The sequence below is a fragment of the Bos mutus genome, chromosome 7 (genome assembly GCF_027580195.1).
Source record: "Bos mutus isolate GX-2022 chromosome 7, NWIPB_WYAK_1.1, whole genome shotgun sequence".
NCBI classification, from domain to species: domain Eukaryota; kingdom Metazoa; phylum Chordata; class Mammalia; order Artiodactyla; family Bovidae; genus Bos; species Bos mutus.
The window spans coordinates 3,861,414-3,881,625 of NC_091623.1; the positions used below are offsets into that span (position 1 = coordinate 3,861,414).

General features: G+C 44.9%; 1 protein-coding gene across 1 annotated transcript in view; it reads right to left on the reverse strand.

Annotated features, from left to right (window-relative positions):
* Positions 1-11,694, reverse strand: part of ATP10B (ATPase phospholipid transporting 10B (putative)) — a 385,358-nt gene extending 373,664 nt beyond the window's left edge. The window contains 1 exon segment of the mRNA XM_070373041.1: positions 11,481-11,694. The gene's annotated coding sequence lies outside the window, so the exon portion shown is untranslated.
* Positions 11,695-20,212: the final 8,518 nt, after the last annotated feature.

Consider the following 20,212-nt stretch of genomic DNA (forward strand, 5'->3'; position numbering starts at 1 on the left):
AGGCTTGTCATTTTTATGTGTCTTGATGAAAAATTATAGTCTATTTTATATGAGGAAGAAACATCCTGCCTCTCAAGTTCAGGGGAATCTAACATTATATGTTCCTGTGTGACGTTCACATGACCTAGATAGTCATCCTGGCTGGTGCTCTGAAGTGTGGGACACATAAGGATTTCTAAGGGGCACATGGAACCCACAATGAATAAGACTGAACCATATAGTAAGGCTATTGGGAAAAATGAAGGGGTTAATATAGAAACAATTACATTAAATCTGAAGTTGGCAGTATTAACTGTCTCCATGGAGAAGGCAATGGCACCCCACTCCAGTACTCTTGCCTGGAAAATCCCATGGATGGAGGAGCCTGGTAGGCTGCAGTCCATGGGGTCGCTCAGAGTCGGACAGGACTGAGCGACTTCACTTTCACTTTTCACCTTCATGCGTTGGAGAAGGAAATGGCAACCCACTCCAGCGTTCTTGCCTGGAGAATCCCAGGGACGGGGGAGCCTGGTGGGCTGCCATCTATGGGGTCGCACAGAGTCGGACACGACTGAAGCTACTTAGCAGCAGCAGCAGCATGGGGTGACCTGGGAGCCTTAATGAACTCCAAGGTTCAAACCTCACCTCAGAGATTCTGATTTAGTTAGTCCTGTGCCTACTTCTCACATTTTAATGTCCTGTGAGCCACTGGTGAAAAGTGAAAGTGCAAGTCTTAGTCGTTTAGCCATGTCTGACTCTTTGTGATCCTATGGACTGTAGCCAGCCAGGCTCCCCTGTCCATGGAATTCCCCAGGCAAGAATACTGGAGTGGGTTGCCATTTCCTTCTCCAGGGGGTCTTCTTGACCCAGGGATCAAACCTGGGCCTTCTGCATTGCAGGCAGATTCTTTACCATCTGAGCGACGAGGGAAGGCACTGGGGACCTTGCTAAATGTAGATTTGGATTCCTTGCATCTGGGTGGGTTTGAGATCCTCTGTTTCTAACAAGTTACAAGCTCACAGGGGATAATGATGCTAGGGCAGGGTATCTGACTTTGAGCAGCTGGAGTCTAGGTGGAGGCAAGGTTGAGAAGCATTGCTTTAAGGAGATAGTTTCATTTTGGTGCCTAGCTTTTTAAGTGTTTAAACAAACTAGAATGAGTTATACATGCACATGGAGCACAAATCAAATAGCAATGACCCTCCCTCTCTTTCTACTTCTCATCCCTCTACAGAATCCAGTATTGATATCCTTCCAGGGGGATCATCACATATACAAGCCTAGATACATGTGTATATACATATTCCTTTAAAAATGACTCAGAGAAGGCAGTATTCAGGTCACACTGTTCAGCACTTTGCATTTTTCACTTAATGCACGTTGAACACTGTTTCTTAACTGTAACATAAAGAGCTGCTGAATTTTTTAACACATAAAATATATATATATATATATATATAAAATAAAATTTACCATCCAGTGCATTGACATTGTTGTGTAACCATCATCACCACCCATCTCCAGAGTATCTCAAACTGAAACTCCACACCCATGAAGTGGTGCCAGGTAATATTTAACTCTCCTTTGAAACAAAGCAAGAAGTGGTCTCAGGGCCAGAGCTTATAGATGACAGTGATGTTTACTCACGGTGCTCTGTGTTCGATATGTTTAACTATCATTACCTTCTGTGATAAGTAGTACTGATTTTTCCAGGTGGCTCAGTGGTACAGAATCTGCCTGCCAAACAGGAGACCTGAGTTCAATCTGTGGGTTGGGAAGAAGATGCCCTGGAGAAGGAAATGGCAACTTGCTCCAGTATTCTTGCCTGGGAAAGCCCACTGACAGAGGAGTCTGGTGGGCTATAGTCCATGGGATCACAAAGACTCAGATATGACTTAGCAACTACGCAACAAAAACAACCTTCTGTGATGAACAATATTGATTTTTCACTTAAAGTAGTTCCCCTCTAAATAAACCAAAGTTCCATTGGAATAATGAGGTCTACTGAGTTTTAGCCAAGGCTGCTCCTGGTTGTGCCCCAGATCAGAAAGTTGCAGTTCAAGAAGAACTGAAGCGCAAGACACCCCTTTCTGAGCTGCCACTTATGACCTTTCTCTCCAGACACTAACTGGGAAATTGGTCTTCTCTTATGGCCTCATGTACCCAAAGGCAGTTTTTTATAGGCAATTTTATAGCAGACCCTCCTTCTGCAAGAAAGAGGGAAACTATTCTTTTTCAGTTAAGTCGCTCAGTCATGTCTGACTCTTTGCAACCCCATGGACCACAGCATGCCAGGCCTCCCTGTCCATCACCATCTCCCAGAGTTCACCCAAACTCATGTCCACTGAGTCAGTGATGCCATCCAGCCATCTCATCCTCTGTTACCCCTTCTCCTCCTGCCTTCAATCTTTCTCAGCATCAGGGTCTTTTCAAATGAGTCAGCACTTTGCATCAGGTGGCCAAAGTATTGGAGTTTCAGCTTCAACATCAGTCCTTCCAATGAACATTCAGGACTGATTTCCTTTAGGATGGACTGGATGGATCTCCTTGCAGTCCAAGGGACTCTCAAGAGTCTTCTCCAATACCACAGTTCAAAAGCATCGATTCTTCTTTGCTCAGCTTTCTTTACAGTCCAACTCCCACATCCAAACATGACTACTGGAAAAACCATAGCCTTGACTAGACAGACCTTTGTTGACAAAATAACGTCTCTGCTTTTTAATATGCTGTCTAGCTTGGTCATAAGTCTTTTAATTTCATGGCTGCAATCACTATCTGCAGTGATTTTGGAGCCCCCAAAAATAAAGTCAGCCACTGTTTCCCCATCTATTTGCCATGAAGTGATGGGACCAGATGCCATTATCTTAGTTTTCTGAATGTTGAGCTTTAAGCCAACTTTTTCACTCTCCTCTTTCAGTTTCATCAAGAGGCTCGTTAGTTTTTCTTCACTTTCTGCCATAAGGGTGGTGTCATCTGCATATCTGAGGTTATTGATATTTTTCCTGGTAATTTTGATTCTAGCTTGTGCTTCATCCAGGCCAGTTTTCTTCTTAATGGCTGAGTGATATTCCATGGTATATATATGTACCACAGTTTCTCACAGACTTTGAGAACTAACTTATGGTTACTGGGGGGAAGGGTTGGGATGAGAAATAGTAGGAATTTGGAATGTACAGGTACACACAGCTATATTTAAAATAGGTAACTAATAAGGACCTACTACATAGCACAGAGAACTCTGCTTAATATTCTGTAACAACCTAAATGGGAAAAGAATTTGAAAAAGAATAATACATATATGTGTATAACTGAATCACTTTGCTGTATACCTGAAACACAACATTGTTAATCAATTATACCTCAATATAACACACACAGTTTAAAAAAAGAAACAAACAGGGAACACAACAGCAGGCTCCTTACACTAAAGCAATAGGAGATTGCCCTACTAGAATTCAGTGCCATTTTCTCTTCCCAGGTGGCACTATTGGTAAAGAATCCACCTGCCAATGCCAGAGACACAGGAGACTCGGATTCAGTCCCTGGGTTGGGAAGATACCCTGGAGTAGGAAATTGCAACCCACTCCAGTATTCTTGCCTGGGTAATTCCATGGACAGAGGAGCCTGGTGGGCTACAGTCCATGGGGTCGCAAAGAGTCAGACACAACTGAGTGACTGAGCACACACGCAGTGACAATTTCTGGCTGGAGAGAAGTCAGAGAAGGACCAGCATCTGTTTCACATGGTAGGGTGCCTAAGAGACGGGACTGAAGGCGGGGGTGGATTCACTGTACAGCCCACGATGGAAAGAGCTCAGATTGGGTACTCATAGTCCTGGCACGGAGGCCAGGGCTCACCACCCACCAGCACTGTGACTTCCAGCAGGTCAATTCACCTTGTCAGTGGCAGGGTTTTGTTCAGTGCAATGTGGTGAGGTGGAGACAGTAGGGAGGTGTTTTGGCTTAGCTGGTAAAGAATCCGCCTGCGATGCGGGAGATTTGGGTTCGACCCTTGGGTTGGGAAGATCCCCTGGAGAAGGGAAAGGCTACTCACTCCAGTATTCTGGCCTGGAGAATTCCATGGAGCACAGTCCGTGGGGTTGCAAAGAGTTGGACATTACTGACCGACTTTAACTTTTACTTTTCAGGGAGGTGTTTAGCACTCAGCCTGGCACATTGTTAGCACTCAATACCTGGAAAGCTTATCATCCTGGACTCTTCCTGAAGAGGAACTAAAAGAGATGTGGGGAAGACTGGGGCTAGGACCACTCACGTGGTCACCACTCAGCCAGGCTTCCACCTGTGATGGAAAGAGGTGGAGTGTGACGGGCCTCCCAGTTTAGCCGTGAGGGATAAATGGCATTATTAGGTGGGATGGAAATGATGAGCTCCACTCCCAAATAGAGTCCAGACTAATTCAAAAAGTAGCTGAGCAGAGAAACACTCCGAGAAGCTGAGAGACGAAAATGTGTTCCCAAATGTAGTCATTCCATTGACCCAACGCTTAACCCTCTCCCTTCTTTGTTTCTTCTTAAGCAAAGGAACTGGCAACCCACTCCATATTCTTGCCTAAAAAACTCCCTGGGCAGAAGAGCCTGGCAGGCTAGAGTCCAAAGAGTCACAAAGAGTAGGACATGACTGAGTGACTAAGCACCCATACAAGCAAAACAAAAAAGTGTCTGAAATAAACATGTACTTTTTTCCCTGGAGCTAACACAGTGATTGAGGGAATAAACACTTGAGCCCCTCTATGTGCCTGGAACTGCACTGGGTCCTGGGGAACAGCGATGCCCAGGATGGAGCCCCCTGCACCGATAGGCATACATCCTGCTGGGTTCACTCCCAGCCCCGACTGCAGGGACCATTCAATTTGCCCACACACAACCCCTGCTTCTCTCTGAGTGTCTTGGAAAGGCAGTGGGATCTGCGGGTCCTTCTGCCGTGCAGAGAAAGGAAAAATGGATGGCTTCTCAGAGGTAACCCCAAGTAGTTGTTTGGAAGCTCTCTCAATTGTTAAGAAACTGAAAAGATTTATGCTGATCGATGAACTATCTTTCTGTGGCGGGAGAGCAGACAGAGCAGCAGGGGTAATGAGTGATGGCCGGGCTTGGGCTGGAGCCACATGGGTCACTGATCGGGAAGTTGGCAGATGAGAAGCAGTGCCATGAGACAGGGCCTGGAAAAAGTCCTTAGCATGAGCTGCAAAAGCAGACTGCACTCAAGAGAAAGACTTAGGCATGCTCTCATGGCAGAAAAGGAAGGATTTAACATCTCACCATCAACCATTATCCTGGGCTGGGGATGAAAGTGAAAGTGTTAATCACTCAGTCATGTCTGACTCTTTGCAACCCTATGGACTGTAGCCTGCCAGGCTCCTCTGTCCATGGGATTTCCCTGGAAAGGATACAGGAATGAGTAGCCAAGTCTGGGGGGCAGATTGACATTAATGGAAACATTTACACTACCATATGTAAAATAGATAGCCACTAGGAATTTGCTGTATTATTGGGGGAACTCAAACCAGGGGTCTGTGACAACCTAGAGAGGTGGGATGGGGTGGGAGGGAGGTACAAGAGGGATGGGACATATGTGTACCTATGGCTGATTCATGTTGATGTATGGCAGAAACCAAATCAACATTGTAAAGCAATTATCCTTCAATCAAAAATAAATAAATCTAAAAAAGACAAAGAACTGTTTCAATCCCCCCCTCCACCACTTTGTTAATAGGTACTTAACCTTACAAACCTGAGTTTCCTAATCTGTAAAGTGATGTTCACACTATTTAACTCACTAGGTTGATGGAGTGAATTAAGGGAAATGGTACACATAAAGGGGTCAGTATAAGGCCTGGGACACTGTAGAAATCTTATTACTGGATGTAGGCAGAGCTGAGCAAAATGAAAGCAGTGCTATGCTACTGCAGAAAATAACTAATTTGTGCAAGATCACATGGATAGTAAAAGGTCATGATGTCTAAGATTTAACTACATTTCTCAACTCCATCCTGCATTTACTCCTTTTAACAGCCCAGCTGTACAAGCACCACTTTCGAGGGATGACACTTTCTTGACAGGCAGCCACTGTGCAGCCTACTGTTTTGTCTGCTTTTGTAAATAACACAATTCACAGGCCGGTCCTCAGGCTAAGATGCCAATTACTGAGTTACCTTGCAGCACTGAAAATATGCTTTATAATTGATCCACTTCGGCTTGCTCTTAAACCAGGTTGAAAAGTGAACAAAGAAGGACAGAAATGTTAGAATAGCTCAGAAGATTTACTGTTCAAAAGGATAGGTACTGAGGGGGACTGGCAGAGACAGAAACTCCGCTCTCATTCTTTCCTACTGTGATATTCCAGTGACTACAGAGTTATGAACCCCAGGTGGCACAGTGGAAAAGAAGCCGCCTGCCAATGCAGGATATGCAAGAGATATGGGTTTGATCCCTGGGTTGGGAAGATCCTTTGGAGTAGGAAATGGTACCCTGCTCCAATATTCTTGCCTGGAAGATTTTGTGGATGGAAGACCCCAGTGGGCTACAGTCCATGGGATTGCAAAGTCAGACGTGACTGAGGGCATATAAACACACACACACACACACAGTTATGGGGAGAAAGCCAACTGGAGTAGTTGAGGTGCTCAATTGTGTCCAGAGAAGATGCAGCAAAGAGAGAGCAGGCTCATGGCCCAGGGAAACCTGGTGAGGCGGGTTTGTCTACATACCCCATGGGGTTGGCCCAGCAGGACTGGTTTTTCCATAGCTAATGGGGAATGTGTTATCACAGCATCTCAGAGAGGGTGACTCAGGCAGGAGGAGTCTGGGGTTGATGAACACAGAGGTGAAGAGCATGTGTTCAGTCACACAGGTTTGGGGGCACATCCTGGTGGCACCGTTCAGTTGGGTGCCCTTGACCAAGGATTCCCTTGATGTCATCTTCTGCTTCCCTAAAATAGGATAATACTGGAACCTGCTTGAGAGTATTGTTAAGATTCCGTGAACTCTCACATGGCAAGTACTCAATGAAAGGAAGCTGTTCATTATTAATGACAGTCATGATTTGGGAGGCAGCTGGGAGCCAGGCATACTTAGCACTGGCAGCGGAAGGAGGAGGACTTAATAGGATCTCATGCTCTGTCACTGTATATACTGGGATCCTGCTGAAGCAAGTCCTTACCCAGGGAGAACAAACCCATACATAACTCCAATATCCAACTGGGTACCATAGTCAAAAGGGCACAAGGGCTGGCATCTATCTTTGACCAGCCCAGGACAGAACCCTGGACTGTTTCTTCTGGTCACTTATGCCAACACAGATGCTAACTCAAGAGACTGTGTAGCGACAGATTTCAGCCAGCCAGCACAAAACAATGTTATCACAGAGCTAGAAGAAGGCCCTTCACTGGCCAGGTCAGCACTCTGTCTTAGGGAAGAGGAATGTCATTGATTGCTTTTAATAAGCAAACTTATCACCTCAAGGCCAGTGTGGCTGCCTGCCCAGAGACCAAATCTTGAATAGAGGAGAGAATTCTGGCTGGTTTGATGATGGCCTAGAGGCAGAGCTTAAGACATCTGCAACAAGACACTTCACTCACCATCCTAAAGATGACATAAGTAGCTACAAGTATGGAGAGAATATAGGTTGCGTTTTGGAGTATGAATTCCTGTCAAACTGAGTTCCCAGAGGAATGTGTGTTTCTTTTAGAGTTTACTGAGGAAATAGGACGTAGAAAAGGGAAGGCTTGGGATGAACACAGTTGGGGGTTCAAATCCTGATTTTAGCTGTGTAACCTGACTCTTTATCAGTTTCTACACACCCAGGATGGGAGTGAGAGGATGTCCCTCGCAGAAGGGCTGAGGCGAAAGCAGCTGCAATAGCAACTTTGAGACGACATTCCATACCAAGCACCATTTCAGCCTGTTACATGTATTCACTTAGACAATGCCCACAATATCTAGGGGGAAAGTTTAGTAATATCTCTGTTTATAGATGGAGAATGTGAAACAGAGGGTTTGAGAAACTTACCTAAGGTCACACAGCTAGCAACTGACTGAGCCAGGCTCCTGAAACCACAAGCCCACACCTTCCCCACTGAGGAATGCACACACTTTAACAGGAGGAAAATGCTTCCATCAGGGTGGAGTATGAAGTAGTAGTTAATGGCTAGTGACTATTCTGATTTTATCATTAACTCATAGCATAGTACATAGTATCTACAAATTCTCCTCAAGAAGGAATATCCATAGAACATTTTCCTAAATTTTGGTAAACAAGATGTATGAGGAATGGTGAAATAATCCTGCATCATTTCATTAACCCTTCATTGGCATCACCTCTTTGAATGGTACCCTGTGTGGATGGCAGGCCTGGGAAGGTTACCCTGTCTATAAAGATCCCCAAGTAGTGTGGGTGAGTAGACAGCAAGTTACCTGGTACGTAAGTGCCTGTGCCCTTAAGTCAACCAGCATGTGTTCAAATTTGGGTTCCATCACTCCCTGAGTCTCACATTTCCCATTTTCAAAAGCAGGGATAGTCAGCGTCACCATGAAACGAGAACATCTAAGAAATCCTTTAAACATCCCCTAAGTTCTCAGGAAAAGTCCACTGCAGTATTGCTATCATCCCCCTGCCCTCACGGTCCGAGAAGTCAGGAGACAGTTCAATCCCAGTCTCTAGATACTTAACGTCATTCTCCTTCCATTACACAACTTTGCATATGGGCATCTTTCTCCTCAGAAGGTCCTCAGGACTCTGGCTTCACTCCTAATTCAAGCATCTATTTTCTTTCGAACAAGTCATATTTTAAAGTCTGGAAATGAAGAATTGCACAAGTGAATAGAACAAGATAAGGAGTGCTTTAAAAAATAGAATCACAGAACAACCTGAGGATCAGAAATAAAATCAGCAGTTCCTTAAATCAAGTGGGGCCAGGGCTGATGCCAGAAAGGCTTACCACACATTACAATGAAGAACACAGAAGAGCAAGATGGGACCCATAAAACCACCAGCGTGTAAAATACTGCCAAGGGCTGCGTGCCTGCCAAGGAGGAAGTGTCACCAGGCTGGAGTCTAATGCAACGCGCTGCAAAGCAAATCGTCTGGGTGTTAATTAAAGTGTGTAAGTCGATTCTTGAGGTAGCTGCCTGGGAGAAGGAATCCTGTAGAGAAGTCTCTTCCTCTCACAGATTTCTTTTGGAACTGTGGATTTTATGCAAGCAAAAATCTCCAAAACAAACACACCTCCCTGTGTATTCTCTACTCCTCCTTGCTGGCAGGCCCAGGTACTTGTAAAGCAAGAGATTTATGGCACATCACTGTCCTCCAGAATCCACTACAACCCCACGGGCAGCTATTCCCATGCCATTTTATAGAGGAAAAGCATGAGATGTGGAGGCACTAAGGGACATGCCCACAGTGGCAGAGAATGATAGAGCCCATAGAAACTTGAGACCCCTTGTTCCTATGGATGGACCTGTTCCCATCCAGCAAATGAATGACACTCCAAAATAGCAAAGGGCATGTGAGCAAAGGCTGGTGGCTCATTTGAATGAAAGGCTTGATGAAGCAGGGCGGGAAGCATACACTCTCAGCTTTCTGAAATGTCATTGTCCCTACAAGTATACCAGGCAGAGCCAAGGTCAATACCCTATGTCCGGAAGACGGCTGGGCTGAGTCATAGGCAGTGAGTGCTGCTTATCAAGACTGGCCAGCAGAGCCGCCTTGTCATACCTTGCTATTTCTCAGGGAATTAAATTCACCTATGCCATTTATCCTTTTTCCCTTCTTTATTCCAAGAATGCCCCTTGAACACTTGAAAGCTCAGATGCTATTATATTTCACCTTCTAGACCAAGACGTTTGCATCCATATGGGAGATTGAGTCGAGGTGTTGGATAAGAAGGAGGCAATGATATCTCCTGACCCCTTGTATTATTTATTCACTCAACAAACATTAACTCAGGCCCTGTTACTGGGAGACCTAATCCCTGGGGACCCAGTAGTGTCCAGCAGGCAGAAGACATGCAAGGTCCCTACCCTCATGGAGTTCTACTGGGGAGACAGACAAACAAGAGAACCAAATTTCAGATTGACATCAGTGTAATGACTGTAATCAGCACAATAAAGAAGTGTACTCGGGGATGGCAGTGGCCAGTCTACTTGCCATCCCGGCATCTAGGAAGCCCTCTTAAACAGGCCAGTCTGAGCTGCAGCCTTACTGAAGGGAGAGATCCAATTACAGGAAGAGCCCAAGGGGATGTGTTCCAAGGAGAGGGAAAAACCGCAGGTCCTAAGCAGGGAAAGTACAGAGGTAGCCAGTGTTGCTGGCTTACCTCCAACTGAGGGGCCATGTAATAGGAGAAGTTTGGAAATAGGGAATGCTTGGCAACATGAGAGATGTGGTAAACTGTTTGGGGGCGGGGATGTTAGGTTTAATTCTAAGTGGCCACAAGGCATTGGCTCTCAAATGCATTTCTGTCCTCTGGTGTTTTAAGGCCCATCTCCATTGTTCAGTTGTAGCCTCTGAATCCTTAATGACACTGACCTTCGAGATTACATATTGCTGACAGTAGGCTCTTAACAGTCTCCAAATCCACAAGACGGGGCTATTGAGGCCTGAGAAGTAGAGACTCTGTTCTAAATTAATTCCTGAACATGGCAACAGGAGATGGAGGCTATCAGATGGAGAAAGCCTCTTTGCAAAGCCTCTGCACAGTCGGTTGTGCCTCACCTCTGCTCACTTTGAATCTAAAAGACCTTCGGCTAAATATGCCCTCATGGATAGAAGTCAAGAGCATGTACTCATTTCAGCAAACCCTGGTTCGGCTCAGGTAACCTTCCTGACCCTCAGCCTCCTCACCACCAATTGTAGATAATAACCAACACCTGCTGCACGGACTGCACCAAGATGAAGTCTTTGTCGTCATGCTTTGTAAATCATAAGCTCTCAGTAAGCTCTTGTCCTATTATTTTCATCACCATCAAAAACTCAATTCTCTCACTCTCACTCTGCCTCACACAATGTACATCTTTCAAAACGCTGCACAATGGTTTGGTAAGCTTTCGGAAAAAGGTCCTGAAATATTACAGGTAATGACCAATGCCAGTATACTATGGACTCTCTGTACAGGTAATTCATTCCAAGCTCTAGACAGCAAAGACAGAGGTTGTCTGCTCATCAGAGCATGAAAAAAGCCAAGGCTACATCGAGCAACCATCATCACCATCTGCAGTTGCCCTCATGACCCAGTCAACTGCATGCACAGGACCTTCCAGTGTGAGCAAAGAGCTCCCCAAACAAAGCAATGAGTTTCCACGGGACCCCCAGCTGCAGGTGGTTGGTGGTAGGCATGGCTGTAACATCCAGAATACAAAGGCTGAAGCCTCTGGAGCAGCCTCAGAGGGTACCTTGGAAACAGCATCCGAGCTCCAGGCCAGCAAGCAGGAGGGAGCGCTAAGACAAGCCCCCCTGCCCCCACAGCCTTTGCATCAGCAGGGTCCTTACCTCCTCTCTGGGAGCTGGCATGCCTTGGGCCCTTCTTGGTTTCCTCTTCTGGGGAGGGAGACTGGGCTGAGACACCTCCAAGTATCCCCTCAAACAGGCATCACAGCCACCGAGAGAGCTTCCTTCTCCTCCCTGGCTGGGCAGGCAGCCTCAACCCCTTCTGAAGCCTGGCCTTCGGTGGCGGTGCACACCTGAACACAATTCCTCCACCCCATTTCCTCCTCTCCCGCCTGCTGCAGAGACCTGCTCAGCCCCACCCTCCCCGGGCCTCGCTGCTCCTCTCCCAAGCCCTGCATCTCCACCCTGCTCTCCAAGGAGCCCTGGCAGGGCTGGTCTAACCGGCCAGGAGCCCAGAGCAAACCCTGGAGAGGCTGCTAGCTTGGGGCTGATTGGCCTGGTCCCTACCAGCCCGACTCCCACCCCTGCAATTTATTTTGACAGACAACCCCTGGCTTAGTTAGAGCCAGCACTTAGGACTTTGGTCTAGCTGAGGGAAAATGGGAAGTATTCATTTTCTGGTGATTAATTTTTAAACTGTAGGAATCTGAAGGTCAAATGTCAAGAGATGGGGCTTCTGTCCTAGCCAAAGAGCTGCTTCTCTCTGTCTGAGACTTGGCTAGATCACATCCCTACTTCCAGGGCCCAGCTTTCCCCAAATCAGGGCAGCACCTACCTTTATTCTCAGTAGAAAAGTGAGGGAGAGGACCTGAGAGCCAAGCTGAAATCTGCCCATCAGGCCAAAATGAGATTTTATTTCTTCCTTTGTGAAGCATTGGGGAGATCAGCAAGGAAAGTTTAACAATGCACCCCATGTCTGTTATTAAAAAGCACTTTGTCATTCTAGTTAATTGCTATTCTACTGAATCCACAGGTGGTTTTAACATAAGGCACTAAATGATCCTTGAAGAAAAGGCATCATTATTCAGGTCCTAAATCTAAGCATTTGGGATTTTATTTCCCTACCTTGGCAAGTATTTTGTCTCTCCAGATGAGAGGTTTGCAGAATTTAGGATTCATAGGAATTATCCAAGTGTTAAAAATGCAATTTCTGCATGAAATGTTCAGATTCCAGAAAGACTCAGGAATACTTACTTAAAAATTTTATCCTGGGTGATTCTGATGTGCGTGGTCTGGCACCTGAACTTGAAGGAATGCAAGTCTAGAAGACGCCTAAGTTCTCCTATCCCAGTCTGGAATTTCTTTTAAATTTTTACATTGGAGTATAGTTGTCCCATGGACGGAGGAGCCTGGTGCGCTGCAGTCCATGGGGTCGCTAGGAGTCAGATACGACTGAGCGACTTCACTTTCACTTTTCACTTTCATGCATTGGTGAAGGAAATGGCAACCCACTCCAGTGTTCTTGCCTGGAGAATCCCAGGGACGGGGGAGCCTGTGGGCTGCCATCTATGGGGTCGCACAGAGTTGGACACGACTGAAGTGACTTAGCAGCATAGTTGTTTATTAATTTTGTAATAGATTCAGGTGGATGGCAAAGGGACTCAGCCATATATATACATGGATCTATTCTCACCCAAATTCCCCTCCCATCCACCAGCCTGGAATTTCTTGGAGGTTTTAAACTCAACGTTCTCCATTGTTTCCAAATCACTCTTTCATCCCTGCAGTGTGGGAGACCTGGGTTCGATCCCTAGGTTGGGAAGATCCCCTGGAGAAGGGAAAGGCTACCCACTCCAGTATTCTGACCTGGGGAATTCCATGGACTATACGGTCCATGGGGTTGCAAAGAGTCGGACACGACTGAGCGACTTTCACTTTCACTCCTGTCCTCAGAAATTTTCCAGCTGACTCTAGGCCAAGGAGCTCCTGGCTAGCAGCACAGGCAGCCTCTCTGGGGTTAGTACCTTCCTCCTTCCTTTGACTCATACGTGAGCTTTGTTAGCCCCAAAGATTTTGCACCTGTGCATGTGTGCATGTTAAGTAGCTTCAGTCGTGTCTGACTCTGAGATGCCATGGGCTGTAGCCTGCCAGGCTCCTCTTTCTGTGGGATTTTTCAGACAAGAATACAGAGGTGGGTGGCTATTCCCTTCTCCAGGGGATCTTCCCAACCCAGGGATCCAACACGTGTCTTTTATGTCTCCTGCATTGGCAGGCAGGTTCTTTACTAACGCCACTTGGCAGGAGCTTTGTACCTATAAGAGGGATTAGAGATGATATTATTGGAGCCTTTATCACACCAGCAAAGACCAAAGACATTAAGCCCTAGTTTGGCCCTTTCACCCCACCAGAGGCCCAGACCTCACAGTACAACCACCTGTCCCAAAGCAAATTCCTCCATGCCAGCCCCACCCCAGGCACACTGTCCCCAGAGCACCCCCTCATAGCACTTCTGCAGAAGCCAGGCTCATGGGCCCCACAATCAGTTCCTCTCCCTGCCCAATAGCCGACACAATCTGTCTGTGCTGCATGCTAAGTTGCTTCAGTCATGTCTGACTCTGTATCAGTCATGTCTGACTCTGTATGATCCTATGGACTATAGTCAGCCAGGTTCCTCTGTCTGTGGGATTCTCCAGGCAAGAATACTGGAGAGGGTTGCCATGCCCTCCTCCAGGGGATCTTCCCAGCCCAGGGATCGCACCCTTGTCTTCTCGTGTCTCCTGCATTGGCAGATGAGTTCTTTACCACTAGTACCACCTGAGAAGCCCCTTATTTCTTGAGTCAAGTTTAGTTTTATAATGAGATTCTCACATCCCACCTGCTCTCCAAAATGGAGTTTTCATACAGGCAGGTAAATCTCCCAGATGACCGCTTTGTTCATGCTGATCATTTCAACCCTAAAGCAAGAACTATAAGGCTGTTTAATTCAAAACACATTGACTAAGCACCTAATGTGGGCAGTGGCCTGCGCTCAGCTCAGCAAGGAGTGCAAAGAAGACAAAAATGTGTGGATGGGGACTTCCATACTGACCCAGTGGTTAAGAATCTGTCTTCCAGTGTAGAGGATGAGGGTTTGATCCCTGATCAGAGAACTAAAGTCCCACAGTGTGGGGCAGGCAACAAAGCCCGCATGTTGCAACTACTGGGGCTCATGCTCCACAACCAGAGAAGTTTATGCACTGCAACGAGAAGGCCTCATGCTGCAACAAGAAAAGAAGCCCTGTGCTTCAGCTAGAGAAGGCCCTGCAGACCACAACTAGAGAAAGCCCGGACGCTGCAACCAAGACAGACAACCAGAACAGCCAAAATAAAAAAAAAGGAAAACACTCAAAATGTGTTGATGATGGTGTTACAGTTATTGGCATCCATTGTCCTACCAGTGAATTGGGCAGAGAGCACTGAATAGGAATCCATTCCCGAGAGTGATGTGGGAAGGTGTGTGTGCTTTATTTGTTCAAGGGGAAATGCGTTCTTAGGGCTGGCCAATCCCACCCTATCATTAGCTCAAGTGATCCCATGTGATACAATATGAAAACTAAATAGAAATGTTTTTTTGCCTTGTCAATGAAGTTTTGTAAGACTTTCTCAGGACTCAGCATATTAAATAGCAGAGACAATACTTTGCCAACAAATGTCCATATAGTCAAAGCTATGCGTTTTCTAGCAGTCATTTAAGAATGTGAGAGTTGGACCAAAAAGAAGGCTGAACACCAAAGAACTGATGCTTTCATACTGTGGTGCTGGAGAAGACTCTTGAGGGTCCCTTGGACTGCAAGGAGATCAAACCAATCAATCTTAAAGGAAATCAGTTCTGAATATTCATTGGAAGTACTGATGCTGAAGCTCCAATACTTTGGCCACCTGATGCGAAGAGCCAATTCATTGGAATAGACCCTGATGCTGGAAAAGATTGAGGACGGGAGGAGACGAAGGCAACAGAGAATGAGATGGATGGATGGCATCACTGACTCAATGGATGTGATTTTGAGCAAGCTCTGGGAGATAGCGAAGGACAGAGGAGCCTGGCATGCTGACGTCCATGGGGTTACAAAGAGTCAGACAAGACTTGGCGACTGAACAACAACAACAACATAATCTTCAGACCAAAGGGATGGTATTAGGGTCCAGTGGTTACAAACACAGACTTTGGGTTGGATTCAACTCATTCTTTACCAGCTTCCAGTTACATGTTTGGGCAAAATGCTAAGCTTCCTTCTGGGATAACAGTAGTACTTATATCATAGGGCTGTTACCAAGATGATGCAAACTAATATCTATGAAGTGCTTTTAACAGAAAAAGTGCTTAAATATCAATATTATTATTCAGGAGATCCTGAACACTGTTAGCACATATTTATTTGCACTATTAGAAGACTCATAATGTTTTCTCACCTAAAGACGAATAATCTTGTCTAAATATTTGCTTCTTTGATTTATGCTTCTCAACTCTATGTTCAAGGTTCTTTATTATTTTACCCATGCTTTCCTTCATGTATTCATCTAAATTTTCTTTTCTTTTTATTTTAATTGAGGATATACTACGTGCCAAGAACTGATAGGTCCTGAGGATACAATGGATGAACAGATAGTCATGATTACTGCTCTGAGGAGTTCACAGCCCATTGGCATACAGGGTATTGATTGAATAATCACACAAAAATTGTGACATTAATATTGTGAGAATTGTTAAGAGGGGACAGTGCATGTGTGCATGTGTGAGAAGGGATTTGCCCTGGCCTAAGGGTTAGATTAGAACTGTGATGTGAAGGAAGGATGCAGTTAGTCTCATGGAGTAGAGGTGGCCAGACAGAATGTTACAAATAGAGAGATGCCATGTGCCAGTTTTTGTTGCAGTAACAAATGACCTCCATGTCTCTGTGGCTTACTTGCTTATTTTACAGGTAGGCCGTGGTTGACTGCATTTCTGCTTAGGCTAGGACTCTGCTTCTCATTTAGACACTCAAACTGCAGGAACAGCCCCTGTGTGAGACATGGTATTCATGTAGCATAAAGAAAGGTCAAGAGCACGGGTGGAAATGTGCCATGACTCTAAGGGCTTCTGATTGGGTGTGGCCTCATTCTGTGTACATTCCTTTGGCCAAAGTACAAAGCCAATGGGACAGGAATGATGGTCTTCAACACTGGGGACAATAGCAGTTGACAGGAATGTGATCCTCCTACAGGAAAGGGTTGGCAATGAAAAACTGCAAAAATGATGTAATTTACTATGTTAAGGCTCTGTAATAGGAAAAAGTCTGGAGGCCTACGTGGCTAGTAGTTGGAGAGTTGACTGGAACAGGAGAAATGAGGGTGGAGTGGTAGGTGGGGCCAAGCCATGCCAAGGAATCTGAACTTTATCCTGTGAGCAATAAAAACACTGATCTTTACTCATTCAATCTCTTTCCTTAGTTGTGAAAAAAATATTTTTCCTGTTTTTCTGATCTCTGAAGTTATACTGTTTATTAGAGAAAGTGTGGACATGGCAGATAAGTTTTTAAAAATCACCCTTAATATTACAACTCAGAACCGTCATTCACTGATATTTTGTTGAACATATTTCTAGACTTTTAGATGTTATTTTAATGTACATAATGTCTACAACAAAAACTGGATCATATTCATCAGTTGTTACAAATATTCTCCAAGTTATTAAATAGTCTCCTTATTGTCTGATCATATGGATGTGCCATAATTTAACCAGTTCTAAACTACTGGACATATAGGCTTTTTTTTCCCCAATTTTTCCATTTTATAAAAGTCTCTAAATAACTCTGCAATGGGCTTCTTTAGATTTAGCAACATCCATATTATTTCATAGATGTGACATTTTTTATCTTAAAGGATTTAACAAAATTTAAGACCACTGACAAAAGTTGTCAACTGTCCTTCCAGAAAAGTCATAGCAAATCACACACAACAGCAGAGCAGGATTTTCCAGCTCTGTTGATAATTATCTTATATTGCCAGTTTAATCAGTGGAATTATTTTAGTTTTACATTTATTTGATTATTCAGGATGAACCTTATTTTCTATAATTCCCACTGTTTTCATCAGGGAAGGACTTGCCTGATTGAAATGCTGGGCCTTTTGGATCTTCGGCTTAGAATGCACTCTGTTTCTCTTCAGCAAATTATGACTGCTTCTCACCTTATGACTCTGCAAGATTTTCTTCTGCTTCCTACAAGAAGTCTTCTCTGATTGCTGCAGTCTCTTTACTGTGGAAGCTGCCAGGAAGAATGCAGACTGTTGGTTTTATGTACATGAAAGGATGATATGTTTCTCATACACCTCATTTCCCCAGATGAAGAGCGTGTTTCTGTAGTCAAATGTTGTGCCCTCCTACAGTGACTCACTCTATCCTCTGCATGCCTTATAGTCCATAAACATTTCTGAATGAATGCCAAGAAAAGTCATAATGGCATAATGGGTGGGTAAATCCTGACCTGATGAATGACTCACTTGTGGAGACTGGCACATGGCTATGTCAATAAAAGATTATGGACCAAAAGTCATTGTGAATGTTACTCAGAATTTCTTTTTGGATTGTAATTAACACCAATTTTTCAATTTTCATAACAGAGGTTAGCAACAGCACATTCTGATTTGATAGAAGCTTGATGACTTAAATCTCTCTCTCTCTTATTCATACACTTTTCCTCCTAGCCAGAGACAAATAATTTTTATCCATTTGATACATGGCATGATTTCCAGTTAATTTTTAATAGAGATTGGACTTCTCTTTCCCTCCTGTTACAGATTGTGCTAATGTCTTGTCAAGCTAGTCTGACAATGTAAATTGTACCTTCATGCTCTCCTTCTCATGTTACAGAGGGGCCAAGCCTTACAACATGAAAAGGCCATTAGCAGAGCATTGGATTGTGTCCGTGGGAAATGTGGAGAAAAGGGCAACCCTTGTTGACAAGGTCCTGCTTGCTGGGGTGGTAGATTGAGTGCCTGCAGCTCTCTTAGAGTCCTCAGGTGAATTGGACTTATGATGATTTATCGCTACACTGGCATCGTTTGCACCCCTGTCTTGAAAGAGCAGGGACTAAAGCCTGTCAGTTCTGTGTTCCATCATGTCACTCCTTCTACACTCATTCTGTGCCACTGAATCCAGAAGTAAATGTAGGAGTATTCTTTCACATAGCTCCAACGGCCCCCTCAGGGACAAGAATGGTTACATGACTGACATCAAATCTATTTGCCTTACCTACCTGCTTCAATATTACCAGATGGTGCTTATAGTATGTGTTATATACTATATAGAATACTATACACATACGATATATAACATAGTATGTGCGTTAGCTGCTCAGTGAGCCCGACTCTTTGCAACTCCATGGACTGTAGCCTGCCAGGATCCTCTGTCCATGGGATTCTCCAGGCACGAATACTGGAGTGGATTGCCATGCCCTCCTCCAGGGGATCCACCCCACTCAAGGATTGAACTCCAAGTCTCTTGCATTGCAGACAGTTTCTTTACCACTAGCGCCAGTTGGGAAGTCCTGAATATCGTATACAGTGTACCATATATTCTCCCTGTTGTCTCCCATCTTGCAAATATCACCTATGCCTTCAAACAAATAGATGCCCATCTCCTTCCAGAAATAGTGAGATTTTGGTTTTTAATCATTGTTTTCCAAATAAAGCCAAGGCACTCCCTGAACAGGTGCTCTCTCCATGAGTTACTTAATTAAAAGAGCTCCCCGAAGGCCATTGAAATACCAGAAGAGACTGAAGAACAGAGATTTAATTTTGAAAAAATCCTTTATTAAAATGGAAGGAAAGACAATCTGGTCTATTTCAACTTGGGAGGCTACATTAAAACTCCATCAGCAAAGAATGATGCCTTGTTCCAAAGCAGTGTTTTCAGAGTGTGGCATGAAGACCGCCTACATTAGGATGATTTGGGGAACTTGTGAAACATTTAGGTTCTTGGCTTCACCCTAGACCTACTGAACTCACTGAGGGTGGAGACTGCATCTGCATTTTAACATCCACCACGCTGGATAAGATGGTAAAAATCCATCTGCAAAGGTGGGAGACCCAGGTTTAATCCTTGGGTTGGTAAGAACCCCTGGAGAAGGGAATGGTTACCCACTCCAGTATTTTTGCCTGGAGAATTCCATGACCAGAGGAGCCTGGGGGGCTATAGTCTGTGAGGTTACAAAGAATCTGACACAACTGAGCGACTAACACTTTCATTCTGGGCTTCCCAAGTGTGAAGAACCTGGGAACCTAGAGGTAAATAATCCACCTGCCAATGCAGGAGACACAAGAGATGTGGGTTCGATCCCTGGGATGGAAAGATCACCTGGAGGAGGGCATGAAAACCCACTCCAGTATTCTTGCCTGGGAAATCCCGTGGACAGAGGAGCCTGGTGGGCTACGGTCCATGAGGTCACAAAGAATTGAACATGACTGAAGTGACTTAGTAGTCATGCATGCTGGATAATTTCTTTGTACACCAAAGTTTGAGAACCAACACAGTTGGTTCAGCAATTAATGATATTGTAGAGGAGAAGTCTGAATATGATATTGTCTTCTTAAAACTCTACATGTCAAAGCATTGTTTAATGTCTGCCTCCTCCATTAAGTTGTTAGATCTGTAATGGTAGGGACCAGTGACTTCACCCCCATATCTCCAGGGCCCAGTCCAATGCCTGGCCCATTTCATACCTACTGGATGAGAAACTTAAAGACTCAGGCCCATCTTTATTTTGACAAGTCCTGTAGTTGAGCCTGATTCCTGCTATAGTTTGAGAAGCCCAAGTATAAAAGAATCTTCTCAGAACAACTATTTGCTTCATAAGAGTAGCAATCTACTGCCCTTTCCC